Source organism: Littorina saxatilis, linkage group LG1 (assembly GCF_037325665.1).
Source record: "Littorina saxatilis isolate snail1 linkage group LG1, US_GU_Lsax_2.0, whole genome shotgun sequence".
NCBI lineage: Eukaryota > Metazoa > Mollusca > Gastropoda > Littorinimorpha > Littorinidae > Littorina > Littorina saxatilis.
In genome coordinates this window covers 62,026,816-62,043,096 of record NC_090245.1, presented here as the reverse complement: position 1 = coordinate 62,043,096, position 16,281 = coordinate 62,026,816, and positions in this window count along the sequence as shown.

Here is a 16,281-nt window from a genome sequence, read left to right as displayed (position 1 = left end):
AGCAGCAGCGACACAAAGCGAAACTATCTGGCGAATTTCATAAGGATGTACAATGGTGGCTTTCTTTTATGCATGTATTTAACGGCACAGTATATTATTTTCACAATGCAAAACAGCATGTTCATGTAGATGCATGTAATATTGCAGCGGGTGCCTTTTGGCAAGGTGACTGGCAGTACACCATCTTTGAAAAAGACATGCAGGCAGCAAAGGAGCTACATATTAACTATAAAGAAGTGTGCGCTGTGGTGCAAGCAGTGACACGATGGGCTCCGATGTGGTGCGGACAAGAAGTGATTATTCATACCAATAGTACTGTCGCAAAAGCTATCATTAATAAGGGCAGATCGACTAATAAGTATGTGAACAGTCTGCTCCGTAAAATGGCGTGGGAATGTGCAAAAGTGAACTGCAAAATCGCGGCGATACATGTGGCTGGTAGTGTAAACATCATGGCTGACACTATTTCCCGCCTCCATGAGCCCAGACGGCGCGAAGATTTAGTGCGTCTGTTGACATTCTGGCACCGGGGGAGACCCCCCGACATCAACCTGTGTGACCATATGTCTGACCAAGCCCTTTTGTTCCTTGTTTTTCAGACCAGCAGCCCCCATTAGGGGCGCAACTGACGGCAGAAGTGTTGGATTACAGAGCAAGTGCCTTTTCTGATAACACTAAGAAGACTTACCGCACCCACCTTACCTCGTATTTACGTTTCTCTGCGGAGATGGACATAATGCCAGTGCCTGTGAACGAGCAGACTGTTGCGCAATACGCAGCGTACCTAGCCCGACGTTTGAAACCGTCCTCCATCAAGCAATACATCAACATTATTCGCATTCTTCATCTTGAAAGATTCAGGGACTCGTGGTACGTCCAGACAACACTTAAGGGCATCGAAAAATGCAAGGGGTGTGCCACTAATAAGAAAACCCCAATCACCCCTGAATTACTACACATAATAAAAAGCCAGCTGGACCTTGGGTGTAGGCAAGATATTGTGTTCTGGGCTGCGTGTTTGGTGCTTTTTTTCGGAGTTCTCCGGAGATCGAACTTGTTTCAGGACAACGGGAACTTCGACCCTAGTAAGCAGCTCACAAGAGACCAGGTGGTTATTCTGGGTACGGGCATGTCAATAACGCTCCAATGGAGCAAAACGATTCAGCGTAAAGAGCGCTCTGTTGAAATTAAGCTCCCGGCAATGTCACTCCATCCCTTGTGTCCAGTGTCTGCCGTGACCGCTGTGTTACCTTTGTTGGGGCCGATGGACCCCAAGGCGCAGGTCTTCCCGATGAAAGGATCAGACTTTAATAAGAAACTGCGCTTGACTACCGCTGTTGCTGGGGGAAACTTCTCCAGCCACAGCTTTCGGCGGGGTGGTGCCGCGTGGGCGTTGAGTTGTGGTGTGCCGGGGGAAATTGTCAAGGTGATGGGGGATTGGAAAAGCAACGCGTACTTAGGCTACTTAGACCAGCTGCCACCAAAGATCATTGACTCTTACAGATCACATGTAGCCCAGGCAACCCCTTCATGTATAACATCACAACAATCCTAAACCTCCCACCTCTAACCTAGTATACTGTCTTTAGTTGGGCTGAATAACGAGTAGTACCTCTAATTTGGGACTTATCACTGCACAATGATATCTCTCATTGTCAGATGGTATTCTCTTGAATAAACTGCCCTCGTTATTTGCCCAAAATCAATACATGACTTGGCTACGTGTGATGTATGTGCGCACGAGAGTGATTGCGTGTGTGTCAGGTGTATGTGAGTGTGTGCGCGCGCAGGTGTGTGAGTATAACTGTAAGTAATAAGAGGGAGAGAAAGAGGAGTGTCATTTCTTTGGGATTATCGTGTGCTCTTGATTTGCGCCGGGGGGGGGCGATAAGTGAGTAGTTTAAGTGTGAGTTTAGATAGAGCGGACAGCGTCAGATAAATTCTATTTAAACGAGACAGATTAGCCGCGGGTGGAGGAGGAGGATGTTAGATACTTGAGGTAGGCCTAAAAGGATCAGTGTTAGCAGGTAGGGAAGAGAGGGTAGTAAAGCCGGATATCAACACTTAGGCCCGTAATTAGAAAGAGAGGGGAGAGGAGGACTTGTGAAAGTCAAGGAGAAGAGCCCAGCCGCAATGTCCATGTTGCCGGGGGGCTTGCACGTGTGATGCATCAGCGGGGGTCTAATAAGAACGGGAGAGCAACACATTGTGGTCAGTCCTTACCAACGCGGCGCAGCGGGCATATGCCAACTATTTCTTACCCCCCATCCACCCCCGGCATCCACCGTTGTATGTTGTTAGCAATCCGTTGCATGATGGTTTTTTTTTTAAGGCAAATGCATGCCTGTTCTTGTGCCTTCACTTGAAGTGAGGTTGTGCATGAAGCGACTCGAACCTTGTTATGTAATCATTATTCACGGTGTTAATTTTTGAGTGAGGGCTCCTTGTGTTTGTTGTTAGTGTAACCAAATGTTTGTTGTTTTTTGTTGTGGACTTATCACTGCACAATGATATCTCTCATTGTCAGATGGTATTCTCTTGAATAATGATCTGATGAAACGCCTTTGCGGATATCACAAGGAAGATGTTGAACATTACCTATTATTTTGTATTAATTATAATGATGTTCGAAGATGAACAATACAAAACCTACCGGTTGAGCATCAGAATTTACAATGTTTATTATTTGGCTTGCAAAGCCGACGTCTTTCTGAAAATAATAATATATTTGAAAAGGTACATAGTTTTATAAGGTAAAGTGATATATTTTGAGTACCTTATGGTTACAATGTTGATAACTTCGTGTTTAATTATTATTCGTATGTATATATCTTTGTTCGATATAGTTGTTGAAAGTAATGTTTGTGTTATTTAGAGGTATGGTTGTGTTTACACAAGACTTAGTTTGATAAAATTAGATAAAATTATGGATGTAATCATTACTGCTGCAGGAAAATTAAATGAGCAAGTCAGCGTTAGTCATCATCTCTCCGAGCCCCCCCCCCCCCCCCCCCCCGCCCCCCACCCCTGCCCCCGCCCCCGCCCCTCCCCACCCTACCACGGTCCCGATTTCCTTTCGCAGATATTGTTGTAATGTAAAGTCAAATCACTGTCCCGTCCTGCTGTCACAGTTGACTGGACATCGCTGTCGCACTGCAATCCTCAAAAAAAATTGATCGTGTTTACAGGACTAGCAAACGTAAACTAGTAACTGTACTTCAATGAACCGTTGGCAGTATTTGTAACACTCATTGGTCTGTATGCATGCAAAGTCATGAATGTTTGGGATGTATGAATTTAAACTTATGACACGTTTTAAAACATTTTCCGGAAGATTGCATATCATCTCAAAAAAATTATGTAACGATGCGAAATGTTAGCGGACGTACGTCTCGTATGTCGACTTAATAGAGACGTTGCGGGGAAGACGCCCCACAACTCCGAACGACGACAAGTGACTGCTGCCCTCTTTTTACATTTTTTGACTAAATGTTTTAACATAGAGGGGGAATCGAGACGAGGGTCGTGGTGTATGTGTGTGTGTGTGTGTGTGTGTGTGTGTGTGTGTGTGTGTGTGTGTCTGTGCGTGTGTGTGTGTAGAGCGATTCAGACCAAACTACTGGACCGATCTTTATGAAATTTGACATGAGAGTTTCTGGGAATGATATCCCCGGACTTTTTTTTCCTTTTTTCGATAAATACTTTTGATGACGTCATATCCGGCTTTTTGTAAAAGTTGAGGCGGCACTGTCACACCCTCATTTTTCAATCAAATTGATTGAAATTTTTTTAAAGCAATCTTCGACGAAGGCCGGACTTCGGTATTGCATTTCAGCTTGGTGGCTTAAAAATTAATTAATGACTTTGGTCATTAAAAATCTGAAAATTGTAATAAAATTTGTTTTTATATCAAACAATTCAAATTTACGTTCATCTTATTCTACATCATTTCCTGATTCCAAAAACATATAAATATGTTATATTTGGATTAAAAACAAGCTCTGAAATTTAAAAATATAAAAATTATGATCAAAATTAAATTTCCGAAATCGATTTAAAAACAATTTCATCTTATTCCTTGTCGGTTCCTGATTCCAAAAACATATAGATATGATATGTTTGAATTAAAAACACGCTCAGAAAGTTAAAACGAAGAGAGGTACAGAAAAGCGTGCTATGCAGCACAGCGAAACCACTACCGCGCTGAACAGGCTCGTCAGTTTTACTCCGTTATGCACAAGCGGCGGACTATGGTCATTGTGAAAAAATGCAGTGCGTTCAGTTTCATTCTGTGAGTTCCACAGCTTGACTAAATGTAGTAATTTTGCCTTACGCGACTTGTTTTCCTTCCACGCAGTCGGGACGGGGCCTTTGCGAGCCGTTTTCACTGGAAAATGGAGCAATTTGTCGTCGTGGCCAAAACGGAAGATAGCAATGGCTCTTTGCTGTTATGTCGAGTTTATTTAAGGCAAAGTGTGTGTTATGGACATATAGACTGTTCATTTTGCAAATAGCTTTTGAAGAAAAAATGAATAAATCTTTGATAGGCGCGGATTTACAGTTTTTTTGGTCAGGTACCATCTCAGACGCGCATAAGTCTTTGCAAAGAAGCCACTGTAAACTGTTTGCGCAGGAGACGGACGCGTACTGGGTACACAATGGACTAGAGTGGCGTCACTTTTCCCGTGCTGAAAGAACGGCTGCAAAGGCGAAATTTGATGTTTTTCACGTCCGGGCCGAACGAATGAATAAATTACTCGTGTTTTTCTTAACTGAAGGTGTTTGGATGTTTTTTTCATTTTTGTTTGAGGTTCCAGTTTGTGGTCGTTTAAAAAGCAAAACCATGTTTTTGAAAGGGCAAATCGTTGAGGTATACAGGGTTGGTCAAAGACACACACACACACACACACACACACGATCACACACACACACGCACCCACACGCACGCACACGCACTCACGCACACACACACACACACACACACACAACCCTCCACCACACACACAGACTGACCCCCCCCCCCCATATAATATACTAGCTGGACCCGTTTCCTACGTCAGGTACGCGACTTATATATGCACACACCTATACACACACACACAACCCTCCACCACACACACAGACTGACCCCCCCCCCCCATATAAGGCCAAAAAAAAAAAATTGTCTGTTTAGGGTAACCCGACCGACCCTATCGATTTGGCGCCGACCCAAAAACTTTTTTTTGATTTCAAAAAAAAAAAAGAAGAAAAAAGAGGTAAAAATGCTAAAAAGAGACATTTGGCGTTTCTTTCTCTCCCTTTCTCTCTGTTTTATTTATACGTTAGTTTTGAAACATGTATTCATCAAATATAAGAAGTGAATGTTCGGCCAACATAGCATTTACCAAAAAAAAAAAAAAAAAAAACCACAAAAAAAAACAAACCTACCTACCTACCGACCCTACTTTTTTTGGTCATGTTACCCTAAACAGACAATTTTTTTTTTGGCCTAATATACTAGCTGTACTCGTTTCCTACGTCCGGTACGCGACTTATATGCACACACCTATACACGCACACACACACACACACACACACACACACACACACGCACACACATGTATGTTATACACACGCGCTGCGCACGTTCGAATTTCACGACTTATTCGCCTGCAGAGGGAGAGAGAGAGAGAGAGAGAGAGAGAGAGAGAGAGAGAGAGAGAGAGAGAAAATCTGAGCTGTACCCGTTTTCTAGGCTGTACGTGACTAACACACACACACACACACACACACACACACACACACACACACACACTCAAGTAGAGAGAGAGAGGGGGTAGGAGAGAGAGACAGAGAGAGAGAGATACTCCGGGTTTGAGAGAGCACCGAGAGAGAGAGAGAGAGAGAGAGAGAGAGAGAAAGAGAGAGAGAGAGAGAGAACTTTGAACTTTATTTATTTATCGAGGGTAACAGAATAAGCAAAGTATACATGCTTTTTTTTCGTCCGGCCCTCGCCCATTGAGAGTAACTCGATTAATAACAAGAAGAAATAGAAGTTAAGTTAATTACAATACAATGTATATAATTAACATGTCAAACAATTAAAAAGACATTCAAAATGCATTATGATTATCAAGCAATGATGTAATATTATCACATAATTATTTACTTGTTTCCAAGAGAAACAGCATATACATTTCTTTGAAGGAAGTTTCACTGAATTGCATTTTAATTAAATCAGGAATTGAGTTCCACAATAAGGCGCCAGAATAAGAAAGACTTGATTTGTAAAGGTCAATTCTAGGGGTTGGGGTAATTAATTTGTTTAGTTTTATTGAATTATTCAGTTTGAAATTTGAGGCAATGAATGTAGGTGCATTCCCTGACATAATTCTATGCATCATTGCACCTTTTTTCATAGATAAATCTTGATTTGATAGGAAGAATCTTTAATTTTTTATAATCAGACGTAGAGAGAGATGCATTTTTTAAAAGAATTAATTTTACAGCTCGTCTATGTAAAGAGCACAAGTGTTTCAAAGTGTTTGCACTTGCAGAGTCCCACACTGTGGACGCATAATCAATAGTTGATTGAATATATGCCTGAAAAAACAGTTTCCGTGTGCGTAGGTCTAGAAAGTGTTTAATTTTTGATAACTGATATATTTTTTTAGAAGTATTTTTACAAAGTGTATCTAAATGTTTTGACCAAGACAGATTATTATCAATGGTTATTCCCAAAACTTTATGGTTATCAACTTCAGTTACATCTTGATTTTGTATTAAATTTTGTAGTTTAGGAAATTTTGATGATAGATTTTGTCGTTTTTGTCTAGTGGTTAGAAGCATGCATTTAGTTTTATTTGGGTTCAGTGACATATGGTTTAGTTCTGACCATTCCAGCAATCGATCAATGTTTTCTTGGAGGACTCTTGCTAGCTCACTTAGATCTTTGTGACTAGAATGAATTGTAGTATCATCTGCAAATAGTTCACACATACATTTAACAAATAATGGTAGGTCATTAATATAGATAGAAAATAGTAAAGGACCAAGAATAGAACCTTGTGGAACTCCAAACCTTACTGTTTGTTTACAAGAGTATGATTGATTCAGATAAGTACTTTGCTGTCTGTCTGACAGGAAAGATTTTAAAATGTTAACAGAATCAGTTGCCAATCCATAAATATTAAATCTCAAGCTTTTTTTTTTGGAGAGAGAGAGAGAGAGAAAGAGAGAGAGAGAGAGAGAGAGAGAGAGAGAGATACTCCGGGTTTGAGAGAGCACCGAGAGAGAGAGAGAGAGAGAGAGAGAGAGAGAGAGAGAGAGAGATGGTGGATACTCCGGGTTTGAGAGAGAGAGAGAGAGAGAGAGAGAGAGAGAGAGAGAGAGAGAGAGAGAGAGAGAGACTTGAGGCTTGCCGAGACTTTCTTTAAAACTGAGACAGGGTCAGGGTTACCGAGACCAAGACTTGCTTTGTTGAGTGGCTAACAAAATCAAAAAACACGGGACGCACGTGAAAGAAGTGGTGAAGGTTGCCCACCACCCAAAACATGCCCCGAGGGGCTTCGCCTCTACAAGTCGTGTCAAAACCATTCGTTCGGGCGTCCAGGATTTGACATCTTCTGGCCACTGGCGCTCGTCCCCCCCGCAAACGCTACAAGTGTCGGTACGTGCGATGACGCCGAACGACAACACGCTTGTCTCGGTTCCGTTGTCGTCGTCGTCGTCGGTCAAGTCTTCCCCGCAACGTCTATAATATCCTGAAAGTTTCGAAGCAATCCATTCAGACATTACTGAAATGGGTGCAATAATTGTTTTGCTCAGTTTAGATATAAAAATGCTCACCCTTTTGACGAATCATCGTCAAACTGTGTGTGATTGATCAGCGTGATCACTATTCATCATTGAGCACCCATAGAGAGGACGACCCAACAACTCATTGGCTCCCGCAGTGGGGCACTGCGGTTATGAAATTAAAGGCCCCTCCTGTTTTTGGAACCGCAGGAGCTTTCTAGTTTGCTGTTAGGTAGATTTTTGGTTCCTCTTTCCTGTCATGCTCTCTTTTTCTTCATGAATTCTTTTCTTTTTTCTGCCTTCTTGCTCATTCACCTGTATTTTTTCCAAAAATCTCTTCTCTTGCCGCTTGTCTCGCGATTCAATCAATCAATGAGGCTTATATCGCGCATATTCCGTGGGTACAGTTCTAGGCGCTGTGCAGTGATGCCGTGTGAGATGAAATTTTATACGGCCAGTAGATTGCAGCCATGTCGGCGCATATTTACCTTTCACGGCCTTATTCCAAGTCACACGGGTATGGTAGACAATTATTAATTGTGCCTAAGCAATTTTGCCAGGAAAGACCCTTTTGTCAATCGTGGGATCTTTAACGTGCACACCCAATGTAGTATACACGGGGGGTGGTTCGGACACCGAAGAGAGTCTGCACACAAAGTTGACTCTGTGAAATAAATTTCCGCCGAACCTGGGATCGAACTCGCGCTGACAGCGGCCAACTGAATACAAATCCAGCGCGCTACCAACTGAGCTATATCCCCGATTCATGTATAGTTTAATCTGTTAGTGTTCTGATGTAAGTCCAGCAGTAGATAGGTTAAGCCTATTTTAACATACTGGAAACTGGTAATCTTCCAGTAGGTATTAATTTAGTTTTACTAAAGCCTGCTGGGACACAAGTAATGGGTTAGTGCATTTGTAAACAGGAATCGCTTGACAAGTGGCCCCCTTCATCCCCCCCTTCCTCGTCCTGATATGGCTCTGCGTAGTCGGCTGGACGTTAAGCAACAAATAAACAAACAAACAAACAAACTCATTGGCAGTCATAGCGTATAATAAATGTCATTCAATCGCAAGACACTGACATGCTTTTCTCCCTCAAATTATTGTACTTTTTTTTAATTTGAACAGCAAACAACATTTCAGTCGCGGGTGTAAATCGAAGTGGAAAGCTGGTTGAATAAGAAACCTGATATCGTTACACCGGCTCCACACATCCACTCCTCCTCGCGCACAAACTTTCAAGTCCAAAACCAGACAGGCCCTGCAAACGACAGTTGGGCACGTCACACGTCCCCATCCACAGCCGCCGCATACCCTCCTCGGCAAACCAGAGAGGCATTATCAGTGACAGTGGGGCACATGGGCGCAAGTTCTTCCTGCAGTATGTCATCGATCCCCTTTAAGGCAGTGGTGGCCATCATGCTATCGATTCCCTCACGTCTGTTTGTCCACATTTTACTGCCGCTTCTGCGATTGCAATCAGTCGCCTCAAGCCGCAAAAGGAAACTGGTTGAAGCGGAAGATGGACAGGAAGTACACGAAACAGGGAATTAAGAAACGGAACAGTCGTTTGGTAAGTTACCTACGAACGGCAGAGCCGGGTCGAGTCAATGAATGTGAATGTTTGTCAGGCGGTAAGTGGGCTTCCACGCTAAAATATGAACACACTGTGTATTCCCTAAACCGTGGTCTTGTTTTAATTTTCAATAACAATACAAAGGCAGGGGGCTGTGGGGTGGTGCAAGCATGACATTGATGTCACACAGCAAGTCTGATCTGTCAGCAATCTGTACTCTTTTTTTCTGAATCAGATGTTCGCAGGGTTCTTCAAAGCTAAGGTCTCTGTATGCCTATCCGGAGTTATGTGTTTGAAAAGATATAGGACTGGACATTTTGTACAGAATTATGTACTGTACATCGAAGGCGGCCTGAATCTCGATCTGCGCTGCCCGCATGACCTTGATAGCTTCATTCAAGACTTGACTTCTGCGCTGGTAACTTCCTGTTTGCTCTCACTTTATTTTCAAGAGAGATCGAGGAGAAAACATAAACTCTATACCAATGAGCCAAACCGGTGTAGGAGGCATAAAAGACTTCCAGGTAAAATACACTGGGAGTGTATTTTTCCTTGGAAAGAAACACTGCAATCTCGGAAGGGGAGTGTTATTTTCCTAGGAAAATTACACTGGCGCCAGGAAAATAACACTGCCACTACGGCGGCAAATAAGACTGCCAGGAAAAAAACACTGCGTGAATTGTGTTCATTTTGGTCAGAGTGCACGAAGGCAGTGAGCCGAACTCAGTGCCCGTGTTGTTCCCCGGACTTGAAAAGTCAGCTCCATCTCTTCAGTGTCGCCGTGCCATCCTCCCCATGGACTCAGATCGGCATCGACATCACATCAATGCCAGAATCTCCAGGTGGTTTCAGCAGTATCGTTGTTGCTGTGGACTATTTTACCAAATGGGTGGAAGCCAAGCCCCTGCCATCAAAGTCGGCAAAAGACACTGCAAGGTTCCTTTATGAACTGATCTGTCGTCACGGGTGTCCCAAGATACAGATTAATGACCAGGGAAGAGAATTCGTGAATCAACTGTCTGCTGAGCTTCACAGGCTGAGTGGAGTGAAACAAAATATAACAAGCGTCTATCATCCACAGGTCAATGGCTTTGTTGAGAGAAACAACCGAACAATCCAGTCTTCGCTGCTGAAAACTCTGCGTGATGAAGAAGATTGGGTTGATGCTTTACCAGGTGTGTTGTTTGCCTTCAGAACGAGCGCACAGAAAAGCACACGGTACACCCCTTTCTTTTTGCTGTATGGCCGACAAGCCCGACTACCGATTGAGGACCGATGGCAACGACGTTAATGTCAGCGTCTTCGAAGGTTGTGAAGACACGTCTTGTCCTGTAGATATCAAGCAAAGGCTGGACAGTATCAGGCAGCTGTCCACTGTCGTGAAAGACAAAGTTTCAGAGAACATCACTCAGGCGCAAGACAGACAGAAACGTGACTACGAAAAGCGCCACGGCCAAAAGCGAATGTTTGTGGTGGATGAGCAGGTACTTCTGTGGAATCTGCGTCGCGCGGATAGGAAAGGGAGGAAAATGAAGGCTCCGGCCGTGGCAAGGTCCCTATGTGGTACATGCTGTCAATCAAAATCAGACTTACATTTTGAAAATCCCTGACGGCACAATCTTAAAGCAAACAGCACATGGCGTTAATTGAAAGCCGTACAAAGCTGCAAACGACTGCGGTCCACAAACTTCAATGAATACTGGTGCTAGTGTTCCGCAGAGTTCATCTACTGACGACGCCAACATTTTCGACACTTCCTGAAGTGCCAGTGCTAGTGTTCCCAAGAGTTCATCGTCTGATGACGTCAACATCAATCAGCAGTTGATGCAAGACGAGAAAGGTGAATTGTGCTCAAGCAAGAGAAAGCGACAGAACAGAGCCGAACCTGTTTATGACTCTTCCGAACGGGTAAAACCTGACCGTTCATCAGAACCACAAATTGTTAGGGTTGACCCTGCGCCTCCAAAGCAGTTTACCCCAACGAACTCCACATGGAGAAGACTGAAATGCAAGACTCTGGGGTTAGCCGACCTAAAAGAATGCCCTTCAGACCGAAAACGAAAGTGGGTGCTCCGCGTCAAACAGAAACAATTATTGGTGACGGGAATTGTTTTTTCAGAGCGTTAAGCCTGGAGGTCGCAGGGTCTTAAGATTTTCATGAAAAGATCCGACGCGCAGTTGTAGAAACCATCAAACACAACGAAGACGTTTTGGGCCGTTATATTGGTATGGACACAGAAGAATACCTCAAATCGACGAAGATGGCAGCAAATGGTATCTGGGCTACAGAAACAGATCATGGCAGCTGCCATGTACCTGAACACCACGATCAGCGTGTATACGCAAAGTGGAGATGAGAGAAGGTGGCTCGATCACAACCCCCATGGCAGAGCTGAAACCCAAGAGAAAATGTATTAGGTGAACCTCTGTGCGCACTTCGAAAGGATTTTAATCTTCTTTTTTTTTGCAAGTGCACTTTTAAACTAGAGCAGTCTTTTTTTCCCTGGGGTAGTGTTAATTTCCTGGGCGTAGTCATTTTTACCTGGGTGAAGGAGTGTAATTTTCCTAGGAAAATAACACTCCCAGTGATATTTTACTGGTGAAAAAACACTGTTGTAGTGATTTTTCCCCGCAGTGTTATTTTCCGACTACACCGGCAAACAGTTCTCCAGGGAGAAAATTAAAAGTTGAACTTCGAATAGTACACGTGAGTTCTCGAGCATGTGTCGACTCGTCGGTATCACGGTTTCTCCGTTCGTATTTGTGTACTGTACGTTCTGTCGATCTCACTGTTTCAGGTAGGTTAAGTTGATAACTGACCCTACGCTCCCGTTCACTTCGTATGAGTTTGGAAAGCAATCTCAAGTAGCGTTAATTTCAAGTGTGATTGACATTATGTTGTAGTCCGGCTCGGAAATGCATTGACCAATCGCAGAAAGGCATTGACGTCATAACTCATTGCATGAAAGGGTTTCCCAACCCAGAATTCCAAACGATTTTGGAGATTTGTAAGATTTAGTTCGGGACGACGACGCTCTATGGTCGCTTTATTTTATAAAGGGAAGCAAGCGGTTGACAACGGGCGTCGACAGAGCCAACGAAGAGGGATAGGAACTTGTAGATAATATTCCTGTGGCAAGGCACAATAGAGAATCAATGATGAGGATTTTAGCATAACTGCAGCAAATACAATCAAATATACAAAACCGTCTATAAACTCAGCGTATCCAGGGGGTGATCGGAAAATCTAAATCATCAGAGAGAGAGAGAGAGAGAGAGAGAGAGAGAGAGAGAGAGAGAGAGAGAGAGAGAGAGAGAGAGAGTTAAGGATCTCCTTGCTGTTCAGGCAGAAACGGATCGAAGCCAAGCTCGTGGCTTCAGCGACACCGGGAAGAATCATTTTTTCCAAAGGCGCACGTGCAAACAAGTCTTTTGACACGGGTTTGCAAATGGTCGCACGGTGGATGATGCAGGCTTAAGCCTGGGCCTCTGCCTTTTACGTTCGTTCCCAGTGCTTTTGACATCGAGACAAGAGGCCTTCAAACCTCCCCTCCTCAATCCCCTTTCTTCCTTTCCTGGCCCAGAAGTCCCTGTGGGGCAGTACGGTGGTCGGACTTGATGGCAATATATGATTGCCTTTTCCGCCATTTTCCCTTTCGCCCCACTTGCAGGCTTGTCAATGCTGTTCCGTCCCCACCGAACTCAAAAGAGCTTTTTTGCCATGGGAGGAAACTCTCGGCGGCTGGAGCCATTTATTGGATAAATGTGACCCTCCACCACGAAATGAGTCGCATGTCACCTCGCGCGGTTCTGCGCTAGGCTTAATATAAGTCCGGGGAGTGTCTGGTAACAGTGTGAGGGTCACCTTAGTCACAGGCTTATAACTCAAACAGTTTTCGCTCTTTTCTAAAACGGGTTTCAGCACTGGATAGAGCATAAAAAACTCTTTAGGAAAATGTAAAAATATGAAAATCATGCAAAGGTGACATGCGACTCATTTCGTGGTGGAGGGTCACAAATGTCCCCCCACTTTCCCCGTCCTATCTTTATTTCTTTCTTTTGTGTGTTGAGCGATTCCCAGAAAACTATTGGACAGATTATCATGAAACTTTACACAAGAGTTCTGCAAATGATACCCCCCAGACATATTTTTCATGTTTTCGATTAATGTCTTTGATTACGTCATATCCGGCTTTTTACAAAAGTTGAGACGGCACTGTCATACCTTCATTTTTTGATCAAATTGATTAACATTTTGGTCAAGCATTCTTTGATGAAGCCCGGACTATGGGATTGCATTTATTTGTTCCTGATTTTAACAATATATAGATATGTTATGTTTGGTGTGTGTGTGTGTGTGTGTGTGTGTGTGTGTGTGTGTGTGTGTGTGTGTGTTAATTTCGCTTCACGCGACTTGTTTCTTCTTCGTTTTCTTTTTACATTCAGTCAAGTTAACGATGGCGGGAGAGGATGCTCGTCTCGCTAAATATATGTGTGTGTGTGTGTGTGTGTGTGTGTGTGTGTGTGTGTGTGTGTGTGTGTGTGTGTGTGTGTGTGTATGTGTGTGTAGAGATATGCATGTGTGCGTGTGTGTTCGTGTGTGTTTCTGTTTGTGGAAAGTAAATCTCAAAGACAAATAAAAAGATGTTTTATGAAAACTGACGCATACATCCGTAAGAGCATTTGCTTTCGCTGGTTATCGTCAATATTTGTCGTAGGCTTTTTGATGATGTTGGCTTTGTGTTAAAAACAAAAAAAGTTAAGGCGCCTGTCTTGTTCCTTTGTATGTCTGTCATGTCTGGATGTGGATGTGAGCGTGAACAAGCAATGGATTCGTACAACGATATTGAGACCACACCGGTTCCATGTTGGGCAGAAGTAGAAGTGTATTTATTCTTCTCTATTCCACAAGAGCTCCGCAAGGGCAACAATCAAACATGGTAATGAACAACGATAAGGAGTTGTCTCCCATAGACCATTAGCTTATCGTTACATCTCCCTTTCTTTTAAAAGTTAAAAGAATCAACTTTATAAAATCATTATTCTTTTAACTCCTTTTGACGCAAGTTCAACTGTAACCAAATGTCTTCCTGGCTTTTATCATAATCTAACTCAAATAATATTCAAGGCGTAGATCTTCCAGTTCAACGCATGCACATACTCTTGTCAGTGTTCAGTCTCTAGAAATTGTCATTGACAGTCAGTATAATTCTCGATTATTCTTGCATACAGTTAATAATTAAACTTGAACTGAAGATCCTTGAATTCTGCTGAAGAATACCGAAATCTGGATACCATCCAACACACAGAATAACTAAACATTTTGCAATCATTGCAAAATTAACTACACAGATTTGCTTTCACACCAACACAAGCACATTTTTGCTTTCACAGCAACACAAACACAATTTTGCTTTCACAGCAACACAAAATCACTCCTGCAAGAATCGGGCAGGTTTCACAACTGCTCTCCCACTGCGAGTGTGGTATCCGCCTGAAGATGGCTGATGCTCTGTCGGCTCATCTGGAGGTGGAGATTCATCTGGCGCTGGTGTTGGCGTCTGCTGTGGCTCTGGTGAATGACGTAGCGCATCAGGAACGATGACTGGACCTGATGTGTTGTTGGTCTCACCGGCACTGTCGTTGGAGCTTCTGTAGCGCAGGTGTCTTCTGTTGCGTCGAAGAGGTCCCTTGTCTGTCTGTACCAGGTAGGATCTCGGCGCGACCATCTTCGTCACCTCGCCAGGCAGCTTCCATCCTTTCTCACCATCGTGTTTGATGAGAACTGGGTCACCGGGTTGAAGTTCCGGCAACTGCTGTGCACCGCGATGTCTATCGTGGTGAAACTTCTGTTTCGCTTTGAAGGCCTCGTCCTTCACTCGTAGCTGGTCATGGTTGACTGTACGCGGAGTGAAGTTTGTAGGAAGCGACGGTAACGTTGTCCGTAGCCGCCTCCCGAACGCAAGCTCGGCTGGGCTCGCGCCTAGCTCTGGAATTGGCGTTGCTCTGTACGTCAGAAGAGCAAGAAAGATGTCATCTTGCCTGAGGATAGCTTTGGCGGTATCCACTGCTCTTTCCGCTCCCCCATTGGCCTGCGGAAATCGTGGACTACTCGTCTGCTGCTGAAAGTTCCAGTCTGATGCAAATTTTCTGAACTCTTCAGATGTAAACTGTGTGCCATTGTCCGAGACTACTGATTCTGGAATCCCGTGGTGTGCAAATGAGTTCTTCATCTTGCAGATAACGGCGTAAGCTGTGGTACTCGACAGATATGCTATGTCAATGTATCTCGAGTAGTAGTCTTTCATGACAAGGTAGTGTTTTCCCTGAAACTCAAGTAAGTCTACACCGATCTTCTGAAAAGGACGATCAGGTAACTCTGTCGGCAAGAGTGGTTCACTCGGTTGCGACGGTCGTTTCTCGAGACAATGTCTACATGCCGCGACTCTGTCCTGAATGTCCTTACTGATACGTGGCCACCACACTGATTGGTTTGCACGCTCTCTGCACTTGTTTATTCCTTGATGTCCATCGTGGATTCTGTCGAGAATCTCTTTGCGCATGGAAAACGGAATAACAATACGATCACCTTTGATCAAAAGTCCATCACAAACACTGAGCTCCCCTCGGATTGCGAAGAAGTCTCTTGCTGCAAGCATCACATCTTGCTTGTACTCAGGCCATCCTGCAACAGTGTAATCGAAGGCAGTCTTGAGGTTGACGTCCTTGGCCGTCTCTTCTCGGATCTGTTTCAGCTTAGTGTCCGATACTGGCCATGAAGCATACACTACGCTTACGTGTGAACTGATGTCTTCCGTGCGACTAGTATCTGCTTCTGTTGATGCTGGACTACGTGAGAGTAGGTCTGCTACGACCATATTCTTTCCTGCAGTGTACTCAGCGATGGGCTTATATCTCATGAGCCT